This window comes from Sitophilus oryzae, unplaced genomic scaffold (genome assembly GCF_002938485.1).
Source record: "Sitophilus oryzae breed Bouriz unplaced genomic scaffold, Soryzae_2.0 scaffold_41_pilon_pilon, whole genome shotgun sequence".
In the NCBI taxonomy this organism is placed as follows: domain Eukaryota; kingdom Metazoa; phylum Arthropoda; class Insecta; order Coleoptera; family Curculionidae; genus Sitophilus; species Sitophilus oryzae.
Window position 1 is genome coordinate 1,397,665 of NW_022146996.1, and position 12,667 is coordinate 1,410,331.

The 12,667-nt window shown below is 31.5% G+C and overlaps 1 protein-coding gene across 2 annotated transcripts in view; it reads left to right on the forward strand.

The window, feature by feature from the left end:
• Window positions 1-12,667, forward strand: part of LOC115885815 (reversion-inducing cysteine-rich protein with Kazal motifs) — a 181,603-nt gene that overhangs the window by 35,103 nt on the left and 133,833 nt on the right. The window lies entirely within an intron of this gene.

The window sequence follows — 12,667 nt, forward strand, 5'->3', positions numbered from 1 at the left end:
GACATATTCACCAGAGACGTGCATATGGGTTATTACTGGAATATTTTCCTAAAAAAAGCATGTACGCTACTGACTTTTTTCTCGTTAGCGAAATAGTGCAAGCAGTTTAATGGCGATTAAAAATTCTCTCGATATTTTGTCGATTTCAGCCTCCTTGATGAGATAAACGCAATTTTATTAATTTGCCTTGATCCAAGTCTATACAGGGTGGCCCATCGAAAACTTTCCGCAAGGCATAACGGCCAGAGTAATTTTTTTTTCAGAAAATTCAAAAACACGTCAATTTTGTTTGTGAGGGGGATAACTTTTGCCCCAAAAATTATTGCAAAATCTTGAACACTCTAAGCGGGGGTGTCATCCCCAGATTTTTTTCAAATGGGAAGGGGGGTCAAGTGGTACCGCAATGAAAAGGGCTTTCTATTCTCTATACTTTTCTGCTTCGTTTTTGAAGATCGGTCGAGTCGTTGGGAAAATATGAAGGATTGAAATTTGAAAAATTTATTTAAACATTTATCAGAGTAAATGATAATTAAGGATAAATTCGACCAATTGGTACCGCAATGAAAAGGGCTTTCTATTCTCTATACTTTCCTGCTTCGTTTTTGAAGATCGGTCGAGTCGTTGGGAAAATATGAAGGATTGAAATTTGAAAAATTTATTTAAACATTTATCAGAGTAAATGATAATTAAGGATAAATTCGACCAATTGGTACCGCAATGAAAAGGGCTTTCTATTCTCTATACTTTCCTGCTTCGTTTTTGAAGATCGGTCGAGTCGTTGGGAAAATATGAAGGATTGAAATTTGAAAAATTTATTTAAACATTTATCAGAGTAAATGATAAGGATAAATTCCTTCGACCAATTTGCTGTTTTTTCTTATTATTTCTAGATATTTGAAATCGGATTGCGCAGATATTGAATGAACGCCATCCTGACAAACACCTTTATGGCAAAATTGTTCGCCAGTTAGTAGCAAAATTTCGCGAAACTGGTTCCGTTATGAATAAAACGACGCAGAGGGAAAATCCTGTAGTAAATGAAGCTATGGAGGTATTCGTATTGGGCCAAGTTGCCATGGATAGTATTCTGAGTACAAGAAAATTATCCAATAAGACCGGCGGGAATCGTACAAGTTTCCAAAGGACATTAAAAGAACACAAGTTCCACCCGTACAAAATTCAGTTGGTACAACCCCAGGGTTTTTCACAAGGTGCACACACAAAACCCTCAGAAATTGAACGTGTGGGCTGGTATTTTTGGAAATTCTATTGTAGGTCAGTTTAACGATATTGAGAAGAACTTCAACGTACAAGTCACAGAACAGCTATCTAGCAACTACCGCATCTGATCGTTCAACGTTGTGGCAAGTGAAAAAATGCGTAAACATCTAGAAATAATAAGAAAAAACAGCAAATTGGTCGAATTTATCCTTAATTATCATTTACTCTGATAAATGCTTAAATAAACTTTTCAAATTTCAATCCTTCATATTTTCTCAATGACTCGACCGATTTTCAAAAACAAAGCGGGGAAATATATGGAATAGAAAGCTCTTTTCATTGCGGTGCCACTTGACCCCCCTTTCCATTTGAAAAAAGTTGGGGGATGACACCCCCGCTTAGAGGGTTGAATATTTTGCAATAATTTTTGGGGCAAAAGTTGTCCCCCTCACAAACAAAATTGAGATGTTTTTGGATTTTTTGAAAAAATAAATACCCTGGCCGTTATGCCTTGCCGAACGTTTTCGATGGGCCACCCTATATACATATAGCAACCTTTAAAAAAATTGAATATCATTATAACTTGCGAAAGTTTTAAATATTACTCATTGATTTCTCATCAAAAAATATGAAAAAAAGTTCCTATAAGCATGGGTATGGAAATGCATAGTTTTAGAATTACAGGATGTTAAAACATTAAAATTAGTTTTTTTGTAAATATCTTAAATAATATTATTTTTTTATTTGAAATTGCTGTAGGTTGGATTAGTAGTTTTAATAACTAATGATAATAAGATTTAATAATAAATTAGGTAAAATATATAATTTATTAATTTTATTTTTTATTTTAATTTTATTAAATGTGATTAATAAAATTGCGTTTATCTCACCAAAGAGGCTGAATTCGACAAAATATCAAGAGATAACTTTTAATTGGCATTAAACGGCCTACACAATTTTGATATCAAAAGAAAAAAGTCAGTGGCGCACATGTTTTTTTTTGAAAAATATTCCAGTGATAACCCTACACGTCCCTGATGAATTTATCGACACTTTTTTAGTATTAAAATATGTAGCACTTATAGTAACTTTTACCCTAAAAATTTCATTCGAATCACTAAAAGTACTTGGAAGAAAATTATAATAAATCGAAAGATTATTAAGACTTTGACACCCTGTAGTTAGGAAACAAAGCAGAATCGAACATATGTTGATACAAAAAATAAATCTTATTTTTACATGAGAAATCTCCCCACTAGAGATGGCACATGGTTTTTGAAACACCCTGTATATCATCTTATATTTTGCTTGTTAAAATATGTTTAAATTGGTTTAAATTAGTGTTTACGGTACTAAAACTAAAATTATTGTTATGTTTTTTTATTTTTCCTTTGCTTGTTATAATTATTATATAAATAGTTAATATGATAATGTTTAATACTTTAATTTATATTTAAAAAAGTTTAATTGTCTATTAACGACTTCTCTCAGGGTACGGGGTGCAATTCTCTTTCTTTGTCACTGTTTAAATATTCAAGCGACACGTTCTACAGGAACTTCGCTATTTCCGGCCAGTTTTATTTTAAAAACAATATACGTGTGGAATTGAAATAGTCGTTTGTCAAGTCAACGTTATTATTTAATAGAGTTTACGATTATCTTCATTGCAGGAACTCCACCCACGTTCAGATTTTATATGTGAGTTGTGAAGAGAATTATTTTAGTATTGTATTATGTGAATATTTTAAATCAAAACTTATGACGATGATGAACTTCCATTCTTTATATAATTATTTTATGATTTACCCAATTACGGCGTTTCAGATAATTTTATCACACTTACCTTACGCTACACAGTTTATCCCCCGCTGGTAGTTACTCAGACTCAGACTTAAAAAACAAATTCATCCATAATATTGTGCTACAAGAACTCGATGGTTTTCTTTAGAGTTTTTAAGTCATTTGTATTTCAAGGATTGGTTGGGTGAAATTGGGTATTTAAGTACAATCAGGTATTCAGTACAATATTTGGTTTTTAAAACCAAATATTGTACTGAAAAGTATTTCTATTTACTAAATTTTGTGTTGCAATAATAAAAATTATACTACCTTACACAGAGTATCTAAAAATTTATTTTAAATAATTACTAGCTTTAAACGGCAATAAGTTGTTTAATTTAAAAGGAACACCCTATAAATTTTATGAAAATCAGATGCACAATTTAATTGTCTATCAAATTGTATTATACCATCTCTTCACGTTTTCGTAGAAAATGCATTTTCTTATTATTTAAGCCTCATTACCCATGGAATATTGGCATTTTAGATTATTTTTAAAGATGTAACAAACTTTTAAAGAGTACAGATACGAATATTGTCGATATAATTCGTTTATTTCATTAAAAAATAAACAAAAACTGTTTAAATGTTTGTTAAAGAGGACCAATTTAATATGATTCCAGTATTCAAACTACAATACATTAATTGACTGTTTGTATTGATTAATAATAATTGCTCCAACTACTAAAAAACTGAATTTTGTATGTGTATTAGACAGTGTGGTAAAAAGTAACATCTTAAAAATGTTATTTCATTTTTTGACGAATACTTATTTATAACAACAGAGATGTTATTATAACATTATTATATTGATTTCTGATTCAAATCCACATTTATTTAGAATATTTTATTAACTAACACAATTAAATATATTATGTAATTAATTAATATTTGGGTGGAAATAATGCTGGTAATATTTAATTAACGGCCTGAGGATGGGGTTTGATTCCCGAAACATGTTGCTCCCCCCTTATTTAAATAGTAAAAATTTAAAATAATTTTTTATACAATACTGTGAGTTTGAGTCTCCTTTCCTTCAGTAGAGGATTCAGTCGCTGAAGGTTTACTGAGAAAATAATTGCTTACCATTTCTAGCTATTAAATTAGACAGTCAAGTAAAAAATATCACTTTACAAAAAAATTTCACTCGAGACACCAAGACAATAGTATCTAAATTGTCAATCTAACCGTTCTTTACCAACCAAAATTGAGGTTATAAAACCTCTTAATAAACAAGCAACCACATTATAAATAATAATAAATGAGACTTTGGTTTGGTAACATGAAGAATATAATTAATAAAAAATACAAGATACCAAATTTCTCAAAAATATCGATGAATATACAGGGTGCTACAAATTCGAGGTACGAGCATTGGTATCTCGGTAACCGTAATAGATACGAAGATGGTTAAATTGGGGCAAAGTTGCACCTTGAGATGTTTACCAAGATGCCATCAGAAAAGTTTTTTTTGAAAGAACTCGGTCTCCTGAGTATAATGATATGCCCCACTTGATACTTATTTTTTGTTTTGGGTACCTGAACAACAACAAAACTATTTAAATATTATTTAAAATAATTTCAAGTACGACTCTGGTTTTTTTAAATTATTTAATCTGATGATATTCATCGCAACAATATTGATCAGTGCTAATTAACGTTGAATGATTCAAATAAATAATATCCAGGTCAGCAATTTAAAGATATTATTTTTAACTTTTTTTTATTGTGAATTTGGAATCTCAGTGTACGATCTATAAATATTCATAATATTAATCGTAGTTATTATAAATAAATCAACTTCTATAAACTAGTTTCTAATGCTCTACATGTTCGAAAGGGTTACCACCCTCCCTCTAATGCACACATTTATTTTTTGTTCAATCTTATTCATAGCTCTTTGAACATAACTTCTTGTTATAGTTCCGAATGCATTTTGTACTCTTTATTGTAAATGTTGAAATCAAACTTTTTTTCACTTTCGCAAATGACGCCAAGTAATGCCCATTTCTACCTCATGTCATTGTTAAGTTTGAAAGCTTATCAATATTGTAACGGTGAATAGTTTAAATCTTAAAAAAACAGAGCTGGACTTGAAATTAGTTTAAATAAATTATGTTCAAATGCCCGGAACAAAAAAAAATATTAAGTGTGGCATATCATTGTACTCAGGAGACCGAGTTCTTTCAAAATCTGAACTCAAAAATGCAGGTCCGTATTTAAAAAAAATTAAGTTGGCCACTGTATCTCACAAATTGTCAGATAGCCCTAATAAAGTGGCAATGAAAATGTGCAATTAGTTTTTTGATTGCCTAAAATGTAACGCCAGGAAAAAATAAAAATGATTTTCAAAAAAATCCGTTTTTTCCAAAAAAACTCAGCAATCCTTGAAATTTTTAAAACTTTTTTGATGGCATCTTGGTAAACATCCCAAAGCGCAACTTTGCCCCAATTTAACCATGTTCGTATCTATTACGGTTACCGAGATACCAATGCTCGTACCTCGAATTTGTAGCACCCTGTATACATTTTATTTCCTGAAGATTCGTTACCCTCCATAATATGGGTGAATATCAAAAAATTCCTCCCAGTGAGAGTAAAACATCAAATCTAGAATGTATCTAATTTCTTGAAAAAAAACCTGGGCATTTTTCCTCTGAAATAAAGGGAGGTATTTGTAGTAATTTAATGCAAATAAAACTTTATAAAGAAACAAATTATTAGAGTATTTGTTGACGAAAATTCATATTTTTTATATACAGGGTGGCGCCTCTCATACGACGTGGAGGCTTCAAGGAGAACGACAGTTTGTAATGAAATTAAATTTTGTGAGCATATGTAGGTCGATTTAAAGCTTTTTTTTTAAATATAGAGAGTTCTATAGGGTGTCTATATATATAATGGAACACCATATATATTAATTAATTTTAAGATTCTAGGAAAAATATAAAGATGATTTTCATTAGGGATGTATATGACTAATGTAAGGTTTTTGACATATTTAACATTTTATAAAAGTAAAGAAAAAAATTTGAATTTCAATAAAAACTATCTAAATTGGAATTTATCCGATATGGCCTATGTTAAATGAAGTTAAAATAACTGTTGTGCTTTAAATCAAATTAAAACTTGACTCAACAAGTTATACAGAGTGAGATAAAATTAATATTGAATATTGGTCACTTTTAAAAGCAATAAGTTCCTCTTTTATTTTAAATGGAACAACCGGTATATTATTCCGATATCTAATGGGATATTCAAATCTCTTCAAAATACTATTAAGGTTGCCTACCCATCAAACAAAGATTTTCCTACATATTTTAATTTTTACGATTTAGTGTCGTAGATCTTTCATATTTTATAAAATCTAGGTGGCTGTGATATGTCTGACCTTACTTCAACATAGATATCATATTAGTTCAACTTTAACAACTTGTTATCCCCCATTTTGTATCAGTTAAAACAAAAAAAAACTCTCAGAAATTTGTCGAAAATGGAAACTTATCCTACGTCAGAGAGAATTGATATGATTCTATTAGTAGGTGACTGTAGTATGCATTCACCAATTAATAGAATACTTAAATGCTCCTAATTTATATAGTATGGCATTTTTCTATGGAGATGTTAAAGACAGTGTTTACAAAACTCAACCAACTATTGTCGACAACACAAGAGAAATGATTGTGGTTGCTTGTTGAACTAGAATTCTACATATGCCTTTTAAAATGAAAGGTTTTTTGATCATTTTGGGCAGTGAACAGGAAAGAAAACATTTTGAGATTTCATCTAGCTAACTTTTGTCACATAATTATACGTTTAGATCCAGTTCTAATTCTGTAATAATTAAAATAAGTTTTAAACGTATAGTTTTTATTGCCGTTGAGTATTTTACTCTAAATCCTTTAATTTTTGTTAAATTGACAGGAGGTATATCAGAGTAGCCTCCTAGATTTTATCCATTTTTAATAAAGGAGTAACTTGCTTTTAAAAGTGATCAGTGTTCAATATTAATATTATCTCACTCTGTATACATTTTCGGGTCAAATATTAATTTGGTTTAACATACAGTGGTTATTGTAATTAAATATCAGACTATACAGGGTAAATTATAATTTAGGTTGCTGTTATTGAAATTTAAAATTTATTCTCTATTTTCACGAAATGTCAAATATGTCAAAATCCTTACATTTTAGGCATATGCTTCTTTAATAAAGCCCACCTTTATTTTCTTCATAAAATCCGAAAATCAATTAATATATAGTGTTCTATTACAAAAAACCCAACTTTGATGCGTAACTTTTTTGGGGACACCTTGTAGAACTCTACACCGGGTGTTGCATCGTCGAGCGGGACATAGGAAATCCCATGTAAATTTTGATGGGGTCAATTATTGGCTTCCCTAATTATTTTAGAGAATAATTCTATTTAGGTTTATTCAAGAGCACTAAAACCCACATTCAAAAGAATAACTTTAGATATTTTTGATTAGCCTGTTTACGAGTTATCGCCGATTTCTTTTTAAATATTTCTCCTTTCTTATGGGCCTGTATTTACTTATTAGCACCAATGAAGGTAAAAGATAACTGTCAAATGAAGTTGTCATTTCAGAAATATATCTATTTAGTGCTTTATTATTATTATTAAAAACTCATACCTACATCAAAAATATTAGCCATGGATTACACTACCGACGAAAAAGTATTGATGATTAAATGATATTATCAAGGAAATAGTTATCAAAAGGTGTCGGACATGTTTTGCTGCTCTGTATCTGAATAGACCGATACCTGGAAAATCTACAATCGCAAGGAATATCCAGAAATTTGAGACCAAAGGTACCCTAATAAATAACTGCAGATGTGAAGCAAGGCAGGACCAAAGAAGATGCAAGAAATCATACCGACTTGGAAGTTTTATTGTGCGTGGAAGAGAACGATGGAAAGATCAGCACAAGGAAACTTGAGGATGAAAAAGGAATAGATCACACTATAGCGTTTCGAATTTTGAAACGACATAAATACTATTCCTTCAAATATGAAAAGCACCAAGAGCTACGAGATGGGGACGAAATACGGCGGCAGGCGTTTTATTTTGATATGATGGAAAGAACAAACATGGATAGGGAAATTTTAAAAAACATATGTTTCACTGACGAATGCACGTTTACCTTAAATAATGAACCCAATGTTCAAAATTATCGATATTGGTACAAAGAAAACCAACACAGGTTTGTCGAAACAAGGACGCAATATCCACAGAAAGTAAATGTTTGGGCAGGGATATTCGGACACAATATTATCGGGCCATTATTTCTTACGCGAAATTTAAATGCAGAATATTATTTGGAACTACTCGAAAATCATATTTTACCTGCTTTACATGATGCCGCTAGGGAAAATCAGGAGGTTTGGTACCAAATGGATGGCTGCCCGGCACATAGTACCCTGTCTGTTCGGGAATATTTAGACAATAGTTTTAACGGAAAAGTTATTGGCCTAAATCATACAGTAAATTGGCCAGCAAGGTCTCCTGATATTTCGCCAAATGATTTCTTTATATTAAGGATAAAAAATACCCAAATCTAGACGAGTTAAAAAATGCTATTTCTGCCGAATGCAATAGCATTTCAGTTTACCAACTAGCGAATGTAAGAAGAGAATTTTATGATCGCCTGGGTTATTGTCTAGCAGTCGATGGAGGAATATTTGAATCTTCTTAAATCCTAAAGTTCTAACAATTTAATAGTACCTAAATTAATAAGTTATTGAATATTCTAATAATACTATAATCAACCTTGTAATTGATTACTTTATTTTACTTTAATTCATATTAATTTGTATTTATAAATACATCTTTAAGATTTCCGATGTAGGAATGAGTTTTCAATAATAATAAAGAATTAAATAGGTAAATTTCTGAAATAACAACTTCATTTGACAGTTATCTTTTACCTTGACTGGTGCTCATAAGTAAATACAGGGCCATAAGAAAGGAGAAATATTTAGAAAGAAATCGGTGATAACTCGTAAACGAGCTAATCAAAAATATCTAAAGTTATTCTTTTGAATGTGGGTTTTAGTGCTCTTCAATAAACCTAAACAGAATTATTCTCTAAAATAATTAGGGAAGTCAATAATTGACCCCATAAAAATTTACATGGGATTTCCTATGTCCCGTCCGACGATGCAACACCCGGTATAGTTTTACAAAATGCTTTCAATCAACCTACATATAATATGCTCCCAAAGTACCATTTCGATATATACTACCGTTCTTCTTGGAGATTCCGCGGCGTATGAGAGGTACCACCCTGTATTATAATGAATCAGGATTTCTTTCTTTAAATTTGTAAGTGATTTGGTTAGGTTATATTTGTTAATAGTTGTTTATTAGGTATACATAGTTACACTATGTATTTGTAATAAATTAAAACAATAATTTTTAATAAATAAGTAATTCCTAATATCACATAAAGGTAAAAAAAGCAAGACGGCAAGACTACAAGAGTCTTGCATGCTTGGTCTTGATCTATCGGAAGTCTTGTACAGCTTGCACAGATCGGTCTTGGTCTTGCAGATCAAACGCTAGTCTTGGTCTTGGGCTTGGTTTTTGTGCATGACCATTGTCGTAATTTTGTAAATCAGGAAATTAATCATATAAACTATTTGAAAAGAAACATTATCTGCCACCTCCAAACAAAGGTGATTATTTTACAATTATTGTTTTCAACTTCTGGTCATAGTAAACAAACGAAACATAAAAGTCTTTTAACAATATTTTTAGTTTTAATGCTGTAAATACTAATTTACATCTATTTCAACGAGTAGGATGATGTTTAGATAGTAACGTTTAGAAGTTAATTAAGCATCTAAACACTCAAAACATTTACGAGTTCAAATTTATTTGAAAAATAACACTATCGGTGTATTGAAAACGAAAATAAACACGGATTTATTAACATCTGGAGCAGGTTCTCTTTGTAAACAATCATTTACGATTTTGTCTTTAATATCAGTGGCGTCGGTTATTTTGTTGAGCGACTAGTGCATATAGTGATAACATCAGCGATTTTAAGGTTAATGTAAATAATTTTACTTGAAATACTTCATTATAAAACAAAAACATTTTTTTGAAAACGATTCAGACATTTTTACCTGATTTAAATCCAATCAAACGTCCCAACCCAATCAAACGTCAGCGGTATCATAGTATGATACCATTGATGAATTTCAAACAACGATGATATTATATTATGGTATGGGGACCAAGATATCCTTAGATGAAGTAAATTGTTAATGTACGTGCATATCGTTATACTGTATTCAATTATTGTAGGTAGAGAAGTTTCTGACAGCACACTTTCATATGCGAGAGGAGGGTTCATCACATACAGTCTATAACTCATCATACATAGGGATTTTGTTCTGTTGCAGAGGGGACAGGGTGTTTTCAATCCTCCTCTAACAACAGATATTCTTCCTCTGAAGTATCCACCCTGCTACGGTTAGGGTTTGGCCCTTCGTACTCTTCAAAGTTGAAGAGCTTGTTCTCGGCTGAAGTACCCGTGTCCCAGTACCGTAGTCCCATCCGGCATTGCTATACATCTTGGTGCAGTTCCCTGGTCACGACAGCTAGGGACAAGACAATGGGATGCTCCTTAGACCCAGCCAAAATGCTAGACGGGATTCACCCTAGCACCTGACTAGGAGCTTCCCTACCTCGCATCTCCTAGAGGAAGCTGTGCGCTATTAAGACTTATTGAAAGGGAGCGCGGGAAGACTGATACTTATATACTAGTATATTGGTGAAATGGATAAATAAAAAATACTATTACGTCAACTGTACTTACAGGAAGTAATACAGGAAGGAATTATGTAAAATATCGTCACGATATACAACTCCAGAGAACTAGCCCTCAACAAATTCTACTGATCTTCATGCTATTTAACCTTAGAAAAATCTACTGCAGACCTGATAGAGATCAACTCTGAGCAATCATGAATCATGCACCATGATCCATAGTTTTCTTGTACTTTCTACAACATTTGCAGCTCAATTATATCAGCCCAAGTCTAGGGCCCGTATTTATAGTCGCGTCTCGAAACGGGATTTCGAGCGAGATAGTCTTGGTTCTTGAGAATGCAAATGTCATTTTGGGGACTGCGACTGTCATTTTGGAGATTGTCATTTTGGAGAGTTTCTTAACCTAACTTTTTTCACATTTAAATCGAAATCCGTTACAAATCCGTAGTAAACAAAGTAGAGCCGTTTTGGGTGACTAAACAGTTTTAAACATGTTAGAAGAGTTTGAAGATATTTTGGACCATGTGGAAGAAGAAAATCGTCTTCGAGTTCCAAAAAGATATCTACGGGATGCAGGAAATTCAATAGAATTTAGCGAGGGGGAATTTAAACAACGATATAGGTTTAACAAGGATTTTTATCCTAAAATTAGAAGTCGCATAAAACCGTAAACAAGTTAAAAATTGAATAACGGGGGGTAATGGGTAAACTACGACTGGTAGGTTTTTGCAAGTCTTTAATTACGAGAGGTAAAATAGTTTCTGTAATTGTTTATATTGATTGCGCAAGTATCTAAATTTAACTTTTCTAAAAAACGTAAGTAACGTTCACCGGTCAACGTATCCTCGAAAATGTATATGGCCAAGAAAAGTTAAACCAATAATACTACGTACTTTTCTTCATTTGAAAAATTCATATTTACAATTTTTGTTTATTTTAATTTATAAAATTTGGATGTGACAGTTTCACATCTCTGAGAGCAACGACAATTGAACTTGTTTCCATGGCTAACTAAGGAAATTATTTAAAAATTATAAGAATTGGCTATAACTCTGTAATTTTTCGAAAGAAACATATTATAAGCTATAATATCGCTAAAAAGCTTAAAAATGGAGCTTTTTAAGAAGTCATGGCCAACTATGGTTTCCATTTAAAAAAACATATGTTTGTGTCATATGTCAAAGATGACAGGCTTTAGAAAAAAACGGAGGACACAATGTCATTAAGAATGTGATTATCTACAACTTTTATCTGAAAACTTTTTGTCTAAAATAGATTATAATGGAATTAGGGACAATTTTTAAAATAGCCGAAATTTGTATTTTTCAAAATATCCAGTAGGCCATGAACTTTTTCAAAAAATCTGAAAGGCGCATGTTTATCACCCCGCAAAACTGCAATTCTTTCCCCATTTAACCGACTCTCTATCTCCAGTAGTTTCCGAGATACCCATAGAGAACATCGTAGGAAACTCACCCTGTATATTAGTATAGATATTATGTGATATGATATTTATATATTCATGGTGAAGGAAATAAAAAGATAACTTTTTTAGTTGTTTTTTAGTTAATTTATTAGTGGGAAAAGTCCGTGTGGCCAGCTAATAACAAGCACCTAGCTGTCTGGTAATTAGTGAGTGTAAAACCACTAAGAAATCATACATCGTTTAAGTATAGAAAAACAGTATTTTTAAGATAACTAATAATACACTATAAAAACTGCTTAAAATACGTTACATATGTAAATATATAAACACTAACTACTAGAAAATAAATAACAATTTTATATAGGTACTAGTTACCTT